The sequence below is a fragment of the Hippocampus comes genome, unplaced genomic scaffold (genome assembly GCF_001891065.2).
Source record: "Hippocampus comes isolate QL1 unplaced genomic scaffold, H_comes_QL1_v1.1 scaffold41, whole genome shotgun sequence".
Lineage (NCBI taxonomy): Eukaryota > Metazoa > Chordata > Actinopteri > Syngnathiformes > Syngnathidae > Hippocampus > Hippocampus comes.
Window position 1 is genome coordinate 3,102,163 of NW_017805153.1, and position 10,756 is coordinate 3,112,918.

The window sequence follows — 10,756 nt, forward strand, 5'->3', positions numbered from 1 at the left end:
TTATCATTATAACCTGAAAAAAATTTATTCTATTTTTGACAAAAGTTAGGGCATTGAAACGTTAACAATAGCCAGGAATGACCCGGCAAGTCATGGGGTAGCGCCACAAAGTAAAGCTCCATCGTCGTTGCCAAACTGTCATCAGCCAGCAAATGCAAAGACAACAACCGCATGCTTGTGGCAACTTTGGTCAGCATTGTCATGATCTGTGTCTTTGTTTTGATTAGATTTTGTTTTTGTGTCATGTTATGTCATGTTTTTCAGTTTGCTTTGTCTTGTCAACTCTTTAGGTTTTCATTTTCACTTACAGTATTCTCATCCGCCCTGTTCCTTGTATCGACCAATCAATTCCCTACGGCTGCTCCTGTCCCATGATTTCTTTCATTTAGTGTCATTTTTGTGAGTAAGCGCACTTTGGAAATTATGCCTGCTCCTCTGCCTTGTTTTTCCCGCTTCCCAGCAGGTGGTGAGCACGTCCGCCCCTTGCCTGCACTCTGCCGCAACCAAATCTTCATTCCATGTACTACAACGTACACTGCCATTGCAACTTAGTCGGGGCTGCACGGGGTTCTTTTTAGGAATAAGTAGCTCCTTAGTTTTTAGTTATATTAAATCACACCAGTTTTGAAGAGAAGATACATGTGCTCTATATCTACTTGTTCCCCCACTGAGTCCCCCTTTTTTAATAAGGAAACCAAGGCCATATCGCCTGCATGCTTAAACAGACTAAACTTGTCCTGGGCCAAATGGAATTTATTAGTGTATAAGGAACAAAGTAAAGATGATTACCAGTATATTGTCCCTTGTGGTGCACCTGTGTTACATAATCATTGTGATAGAGGACTGAGACTCATGGACAAGGACCTGATGAAAGCGGTCAGAGAGGAAATTTCTGAGGAGAGAGTGAAGGTGCCAGGTGTGAAACGCAGACGTGAAATGAATGAAAAGGATCCTGGAATATTTAGTGGAAACTTGAAGATGCTCAGCCAATGTGTTGAACGGGGTGACGGGGTGTCATTTGCTTTTAATACTCTAACTCTCAGGACATCAGGCCCAGGTGCAGAATTCAGTTGAATGCAGGACAGGCCATTTCATGTTCAGTGAGTGTAATGGAAACACACTCAGACTGTGACAGAGGGATGAGCTTTTTCTTAGTTTCCCGGCCCATGATCGCATTTAAACCGTCCCAAGCTTTCTCAGCGTTTCCCAAAAAATATGGATGCTCAACTTTGTCCTTGTATCCTCTTTCTGCTTTTCTCACTTGTCATTTTAATCCACATCGTTTTTCCACAACTAGCTCAGCATTACCATATTTACAGGCAGATTTTTTTTTTTTCCCTCACAGATGCATCCCTTCAACTCACTGGACATACATTAGTTTTTATTCAGGAATATTTCAACAGTTTTGCTTTGTTTGATAGACTTTCATTTAAACAGTAGTGATAGAGAAATCTATGAGCAAAATTGTATCATGTTTAAAGTTTCATTTAATTTGGGTACGTCTAGACGTTTGGTTGCGTATCCAGCGCCCCCAAATGCCTGTGCGCAAAGGCGTCAGCCGTCTGGGCGGAGGGCTTTTGAAGGCCACAATTATCACGTAAAAGCAAGGGAGCGAACAGAGGGAGGAAGGATAGACTCGGTCACAAAGTGGGACTGAACAATTCGGGAACAAAGCGTTTTTGAACAACAAAAGACGATTTGAGAACGCCTGTCGTGCCCAGGTGACATTTGTCGTCTGCAAAGTCTGCATCTTGTTGATTCATTGTCGACCAGACAGAAAGGCGTCAACGTACTGGTGGTTCAAAGCTTAAACCAAGGTAACCAATCACTACCGAGGGGCCGGACCGGAGGCGTGGTATGCAAATATCGGGGGCAGTGTTTTTCTTGTATTTTGCATATGTAACAATAAAAGTTCAAACTGGCGGACAGGGAACTCTGAGCATGATTACCGGGGCAACAACCGTCGTTCACCCTCAGATATCCCTCCCGCGGTTAATGAAGACAATTTTCCGTGTGCCGAGTCATTTCTTTAACTGTGTCCGAGAAAAACTCTGACAAGTAGATAGATCTAAAAGTATCAACTAGCTGATGAGAGGTGTCACATGATTTCAGAAACAAACAGTCAGTAGTTTCCAACTCGTATCTCATTTCCTCCTTACAGTCCTCTGTCCAGCTCACTATATCCTTGGTCACTCTCTTTTCCCATCTCAGAGCCCTGTGGCATTGAAGCACTGACAGTGAATGATATTATGGTCAAATTTCCCCAGAGCAGGCCTGCAGGTGGATTGTAGGCGTCTGGTATAATAACATAGCACTTATCCAAGGTGCGTGCCAGGCAGTTTGGATAATCCACAGACTAGAGTAGTGAATGGCAAGTGAATGGACAGGACACAGGAATTAAAATCTCGAGCAACAGGACGGGTTTGGTAACTGATTGGGACTGAGAGGTCCTGGCTGCAGCTCCCACATAGTCCGGCCTCAGTCCATCGAATCTGGCCAAACTCTCTTGGAAGGCAGAGGGGATGAAATTCGACCACCAAGATTTCATCGTCATGTGTGCATACACGTTTATAGACGGTATATCGAGTGTCTCAACACTCGACACAAAAAACAACAATCAATGGATTTACATGACGTATTAATGTTTGTCAGCCCGTATCATAGTGTCGCCAGACAGATTTACGTCTGACATCTCCGCTCTATGGTGGCACAGTGATCGACTGGTTAGCTTGTCCACCTCACACATTGCATGTGTAGGGTTCGATTCCAGCTTCCTCTGTGGTGTTTGCATGTTCTCTCCATGCCTACGTAGTTTTTCTCCAGGTACAGTACTCCTACATTTCAAAAACATGCTTGGCAGGAACACTCTAAGATTGTCCCTACGTGTGAGTGTGAGCGTGGATGGTTGTTCGTTTCTGTGTGCCCTGCAATTGGCTGGCAACCGGTTCAGGGTGTCCCCCGCCGACTGCCCGAAGATAGCTGAGATAGGCTCCAGCACCCCACACCACCCTCGTGAGGATAAACGGATTAGAAAACCTCTTTTTTTTAAGTTCATTTTTCCATGACTTTTACTTCTGGATATTTGTACAGCAACTTTTCAAAACATGTCTAAAAACACATTTTTATTCTTTGGTTTTTAACCCGGCATTGATTTCGTGTTTCGTAGTGTTCATTGTTTTTATGTAAGTTTTTTTTTTCTTTGCATTGTTTTTGTACTGTATGTCTAATTTGTACTCCACCTACAGCAGTTTGTAGAAGCAGGTAAGAAGCAGAATTTAGACTGAGAAGCAGAAGCAGACAGCACACAGATGTGGAGATGTCCTTACACCTAAAAATATAAAGTACCGGTAACAATCGAGAGAAGGGCTGAATGCAGATGGGATGGAAGAAAGCTTGACGTTCTGGCATGGAAGAAAGCTTGATGTCATGGTAATGTGTCATTGAGCAACTCAAGCTTAAATACTGAGAGATATCAGGCCATGCCCAAGGTACCAATAAAGAGTCCCTAATTTTTAGTGTGCAGGAGTCTAATAACAGACTTAACAGATCTACAAAACTTAAAACATTTAGGAATGCCAAGCTTGATGATCTATATGGGGTAGCTCTCGTTTTGTTTTTAAGGGGGGGGGGGTTTGTTTTGAGGTTTTATTGTGAAATTTCCACTCTATGTAAAAAGGCAGATGATCAACTTTTACATTATTTTGAAATTGTAACTCTCTTAATCTTGTTTAATTGAACACGGAGACAACACACATTGCCTGAGTCTTTTCCTGTTGACGATGAGACAGGCTGGGGAGTAATTCAGACGACTGACACGTAATGCCAGTGAGACTTTAAATCCAGCTTCTTACTCATTCTGTCTCTCATTTCACCGACGCACAAGCTTGCAGAGTAAAGCTGTCATGTCATCTAAGTTTTCCACCTTTTTCTGTACCGCACTTATACGCACATCCACACTCTTGGATCTTTGATGCTCCCATTTTTTGTGTGTTTTCTGCTTCTCATGGCCATCGGCAATGAACCAAACCAATTAATTTAATGTCTATAGCCTTCCAGTTGTATTTGCAAATTTTTCTCTGTTATCGCATCGGTGTGTGTGTGTGTGTGTGTGTGTGTGTGTGTGTGTGTGTGTGTGTGTGTGTGTCTGAATGTCATACATAATGCACTTTGCACATGAGGAGAGCTGACACTGGGGAAAAAAGGACGCTTGTCATTCAGAATGTTTTGCCCGAGGGCCGAACCATTCTCATTCACGAAATGTTAACCTCAGCTTTATCTACTGGTTGTAGAGTATAATTCATTTTGCACAGTGTATGTGTAACAATGTTTCACAGGTGTCTGCCATGCCATTCAAGCAGGCATGTTATGAAATATAAGACGCTTAATGTAGCCTCCCATCTGTGGAGACCACACCAGGGAGCTTGACTGTGACCCGCAATTACTGTCCCTGGTGTTACAAAATTGCTCTTGGCTGTTGTGACTCCACACTGTTGACATATTTTTCAGTTTGTCTTTTCTGATAATTGAAACACTTTTGATTATATAAACTGTTACCGTGACAGGAGTCCACGAGGGAACTGAACTGTGAAAACTGTGTGGACCTTGGAAGTCTAATTTTATTTCTGAGAAATCAGAAACCGAAGGCTTGACAGACGAGGTGTCCATCATTGACCCTGCACTTGCAGGTACACTCATAACAACCAAACCCCTTCAGCATTGCACTAACCTCTTACCTTGCGTTTCAGGAGTTTTGCTGAAACTAAGGTAGAATATGTTCATACCTGTCAACTCATATGGATTAGCCATATTTTATACGGATTTTGTGGTGAATCTTACGTATATGGCCATATCGCACAAATCATACGGATTCTGAAAATTTCCGTTTTTTTTTTTTTCCCCTAACAGGTAGTTCCGTTTGCTTTTGCCCAGAATGGTGCTCGTCTACTCGAATGCTTTCATTTCCGGTAACGTTCCAGTAAATCACGTGGTTCCTAGTTGAAAACAGCAGAGTATTCATTGCATACTTCGGTAGTGTACAAGCAAGTTCTACAAGGAAACAAATATATCATTCATATTTCGTGGGGTTTTTTCTGCCGTTATTTTGACATATAAAATGCTTTGGTATGTTATAAGGATTTTTTGCTCTTTATAAGGATTTTTTTGGTAGTTTATATGGGTTGGCGCTCCGAAAGGTTGACAGGTATGTACGTTTCTCTGGGTGGGGGGGTGTCCATCCTTCCTTTTTCAACAACTGAGACTAGCATAAGACTATTTGTGAAATGTTGACTCTTTGGTCGAAAAATGCCCATACCCTTTTTTGTTTATGTTCTGTAAAGCACTTTTGCTTAAACGGCTATATGAATAAATAAGGATGCATGGTATTGTATTAGTTCGAGTGAACACAATAACCAATGCCCTCAATGTCATCGGGCCAGCATAACAAAGAGAAAACGTGATTTTGATGGATCTTTGCTCAATACAAGTTGGCACATCAAAATCGAAACAGCGGTCAGTGATGTGGATTTTCCTCTTCTGACAGAATTCAGACGTAACACAGAATTAGCAACATTTGTTCTCAACAGGTATGTAACTCCCTTTTTTAAATGTCATTTTAATTGATTATACATCCTTGCAATATGCAAGCAACATGCTTGCAATATCTCTATTATTATTATGGATTCCAGATGACAATTTGAAATTTTGGTTCAGACTTTAGCAAACATCATGGAACTTGACGTGCTTGATTTGCCTTCGCGGGCCACATAAAATGATGTGGAGGGCCAGATCTGGCCCCCGGGAATTGACTTTGACACCTGTGACATAGACAAACAACCATTCACACTCACAGTCACACCGAAGGACTATCTAGAGCGTTCAATACACCTACCGTGCATGTTTTTGAGAATCACTCAAGAACTTTAGTGAGGTGTACGGCTACATGGCGAACATTCAAATGTTTCTAGCAAGTTTAATACTGCAAACTCCCCCTATAAACACCTGAACATATATATGATCATCATCACCAAGACATATCCATAAGGTTTATTCATTCATTCATTCTTTTTCCGAACCGCTTTATCCTCACTAGGGTCGCGGGTCCATAAGATTTAATCTATCAATAAAATAGGTACTGCAAAAACGAGTGAGAACGGATCCAATTCATGGCACACAATGCAAGACAAAGTGTAACACAGTATGAGAACTACACAGTCACAAGTAGATGGCAGCTGCTCGCGTGGCTCCCTGCTGCAATCACATTGATATTTTTAAACCAGACCAAAAGAAAACTGGAGTGCACATGGGTGGTGGGTGATAAGGCTGTGTCACAACACAGCGGTGTTAAGACGGCTTACACGTTTTTCTCCCCACTGATTTTATTGTTCTGTATTTATCTCAGTGTGTGTTCTTCTTTTGTTAGTTTATGCATTGTTGCTTCAGTAAAACTATGACGGTCTCCAAGCTGGAATGACACCGATGAGAGCATTACACATTGTTCACATGTATGAGTGGACAGCAATCATTAACTGACACAGATAATAATGATCAGAGTGATAAGTTTACAGGTCCTAACGGCTCTATTTTTTAACCTTTTTCATACTAGAACATTTTGCGGGCTGCATACTTCCCATGCCAGTGAGGTCAAGGTCATTATTGCTTGACATACCACTGATGTCATCACTTCATTTGCATGTCCAAGTACGAGGAGATAAGTCCAGGGGACAAGGGATTAGATGTGAAAGAAACCCGACCTGGTGAAGTCTGCAGACTTATTGATTGCCATGATCGAAGTAAGTAAGGTCAAAGTATTAGCCACAGTGAAACCTTCCTTTGGCATCCCCAGCGCTCCCGTCTGACATCTATGTATCATGATGTGTCACTGCGAGCCACTTGTAAATACTCTAATCCGTTTATACAGGTCAATTATATTGTTTCCAAATTATGGTTTCATTCAGATGAGGGGGGAAAAAAACATACTTTGTCACTGAGCTGCTGCTTCATCAAATAATGCTATGTTTAGTGCAACATTTCACCCCAAAAACTGACACCAGAAATACATGTGTAGTGTTAGGCTACTTCATCGCACGTTCGTGCTGTTTGAGGCCTCAAACACTCAGTCGATTCAAAAGAGAGATAAAAGAGAAAGATGTTTTTGTGACATTCCTGCTAATTGTTTAGAACGTTCATTCCATTGATACAACCGCCATGGTGGAGACAAGTCCGGACTTCTGTGATTGAGTCATCATTCAATATACTCTGCCTCTCCCCCGTTCGAATGGGATAGACTCCAGCTTTCCCATGACGCCTTATCAGGTTGTTGATTGCCTTAACTGCACATGAAAATTAATAGCGCCTGCCTTGATCTTCCATCATTCATTGAAACAACATGACATAAACACAGCAAGCGTCTTTACAGGGGGCAAGGTAAGGTGTTTTAACCGGGGGGGAAATATGACCACCAGAGAGCCGGAAAACAGCAAATGCACAGTTGTCTGATGAAGCTTGAACTTGCTTTGTTGAGGCTGCAAGGTACAGTCGTCCTCCTTGAACGATCCCATTCACCCTTTTGTTTATGATCAAGGCCTGACATGGCACTGCAAAATGCCCTCTCTCCCACACAGATCTGAAAACTGTTGCCAACGCCTGTGGACTGTCGTACGGCAGTAATAACTTGATTGTATAATTGCAACACAGACACATGCAGTTGAAGGGTAATGAGGGCGCACAGATGTAGAGTCACTAAATGAAATCGTGCCACCACCTCTTATGACTCAGTTATTGTTTGATTGATTTTTTTTTTCCACAAAACAACTGCAGAAAATTGTGTAAATGAATGTCATCGAATTGTTTGTTTATTCTAACTGTGCTATCCATGAGTCATCCGTTCATCCATCCGTCCATCCATCGATCCATCTATCCATTTTCTTCTGCTTATCTTCTTGGCTCAAGGGCCAGCTGCCTAACTAGGGAACGTGGGATGTGCCAGGAACACCTGGCCAGGGCAGCGTCCAGGAAGCATCCTTACCAGATGCCCGAGTCACCTCATCTGGCTCTTTTCGACGCGCAGGTCTCACCCTTTTCTGACTGAGCCCAACAACATCCGATGCTGATTCTCATCCACTACCCATAACTGAAATAGTCTTTCTTGTTGGAGCTGTGAGAAGAAGTTGTAGATCTTTTCCAACAGTTGATCCCCGAAACTTGGAAACAGCCTCATTTTCAAACATATCCAGTGTCCTTTCTTGGAATTCACTCAGAGATTCTACTTGTGATATGTAGCGTTTTGTGCGTGTGTGTGTGTGAGTGTACTTTCCAGTTCCAATCCAACCAAAGAATTCTGAAGCCTGCTTTCCCAGCTGTGAAATACACTATGAAGCCCAGCTAACACTTTTATTATGAGGAGCTTTTGTGGTCTTCATTATGGGAATGGAGAATATCTTTGGCAGACACGAGTTGGTACCGCGCATATTTTTATACTGGCAGCGTGACTGACCAATCTTCTGTCTTTGATGAGGCATATTGGGGATGGGCTTTCATCATTATACCGCAGTTAGTAAAACACCCTTTCAAAAGAATGACAGACCCGGTGCACTCTCTGACCGGTGTTGTCATTCCAATCGTGTTTGCATGTTTGTACACAAGCTGTTTTGCACTTGGCCTTGAGTGGAATCAAATTAGCACCAGAGGTACGTAAAGAACTACGCTTATGTGTTTTGTTCCACATCAGCAGCACATCTCTTGAAATAATGGCCAGCACTGAGACTGACAGGCTGTCAAAGACTGGCAATACCAAACTTCATATTAACACACCCAAATACAAGGCGCTGTCAGATGTCGTGCGCATTTCACAAATTCATTTGAACATGGATGGAAAGGGAAGCCCCGTTTTAGACGCACATGTGCAATTGCAGAGGAGGGGATCTGTCAATTTCCTTTTGGCCCTCCTTGGACACAGGTTCTTTTATTTCTCTATAAGGTGGAAGAAGACCCAACACCACGTCGTCTTTTCTTCAGTTTATCACAACGCAACACGAATCGATTCCTGAGAGTCTCAGGTTTCACCAGGAAGCGTAGAAAAAAATGCAGTCATGAGAATATATAGGGACAATATGATAATGAGAGGTGGGCAGTTATGCCTCCATGCAAATCCTGGAAACAAAGAAATGTACATGTCATCTGACCCGGTGTAGCTGGAAAAAGTTGGGAGTGGTGAGGTGAGACCAGACCACCACTACCCACTATTGTCTTCGGTCTGATCTTTGACGTAATGGCAGGAACACAGATGCTTGAGATAACAGTTACTCTTTTGATGTCAAACATGTCCTCTGGAGGGGGCCCTAAAAGTGGTGGGGGTCGAGGGGCACTAAAGGTGATTGTAATCACAGTGAGCAGTAAATACCTCCAACAGCATTCTATATTCTTTGTTTTCGTGTTTGAACAGAACCAACAACAGAGAGGGGCTAAATAAAATCACAGTAAGGAATAAATTCCTTAACAACAATATAAATGTGTTTGCAGTGCACCGCCATGTGAAACTTGAGGTTTCAAAAGCAAACATATCATTTCAGGATTGTTCCTTTATGTGGGAGTAAGTCTCAATTAGAAGCAAAATAGCAGCCGCATGGGCACGGGGAGCGCGTCGGTGTCCGCTGATGTACAGGCTGAACGCAACTTCTCACTGGGCATCACAAATGTGTTCAACTTCCACCTCGTCATTTGAGACGAAGAGAACACTAACCGTAATCCACACGACACATTCCAAATAGCTGTCACCTCGTCAACTGTCAAGTGCAGCGCTCTCACAATGTGGCAATTCACTCCCTCCACTTTCATAATGAGTTTATTTAATCGACGGCACTCGAGGGCCCGTGATAACACATCATCTTACCTCGACAACTTTGTGGTTTGTACCCAAGACAAACCACAAAGTTGCCGTGAGTCAAAAACATACAATATAAGTACAATAATTAAGTGGCCTTAAGCATATTGGCCATTCATCAAGAGAAGGGGGGTTGTGAAAACACACAAGGCAAGCATCATCTTGGATAAAGTTGAACAGTCACTTTGCGACAGTAGTTCAAAAACAAAGTTGATTCAAGTATTGTGAGCCTACCTTCGTGAGAGGGTGTGCTGCCGAGGTATCATTGGTGTTTCAAGTCGAGAGCGGACGCATCAAACCTTCAACCTTGTGTGGCAGTAAAGGAAGCAGATGAGAAGAAGATTTGTGGACTCGGTGTGCAGCACCACAGAGTCCCCCGCAGTCAGCAAGCAGCAGCCGCAACAGCTCCACAGCCGCGCTCAGCTCGGAGAGATCTGAGAGGCGGCAGAATGAAAGAGACGGACTTGCTGCTGCTGTCTCTCCCCGACCCTGAAGCTCACACTGACTCTTCGGATCTCTGCTGCTTGCTCTGCTTTCTCCCGCTCTACTTAAAGCTCTTTCTTGCACACACATGGATTCCCCGCACTGCATCTCTCTCTCTTTCTCTCTCTCCACTCCGTCTCTCTTTCTGGCACTCACATGCACACACAGCCCTCTCACTAAGGGTGCTTGCCCCACATTGCAGATTGTCTTTCAATGGACTCCAATATCACTGCCCGCGTTTATTGATTTAAAAAAAAATATTTTGATATCATATTCTCGCCATTGACCTGGAAAAACCCAAGGATCGGAGAGAGCGATAACACGGAAGAGCTACAGGATGATGACAAAATTCCCAACCTGCCCGCATGAGGCTTCCTGCAGGGTGGGTGAGGGTGA

At 43.1% G+C, this 10,756-nt stretch overlaps 1 protein-coding gene across 1 annotated transcript in view; it reads right to left on the minus strand.

Annotated features, from left to right (window-relative positions):
- The window catches only part of opn7b (opsin 7, group member b), a 65,127-nt gene extending 54,629 nt beyond the window's left edge, over positions 1-10,498 (minus strand). Inside the window, exon 1 of the mRNA XM_019868426.1 lies at positions 10,112-10,498. The gene's annotated coding sequence lies outside the window, so the exon portion shown is untranslated. The remainder of the gene's footprint in view (positions 1-10,111) is intronic.
- Between the last annotated feature and the right edge of the window lie 258 nt (positions 10,499-10,756).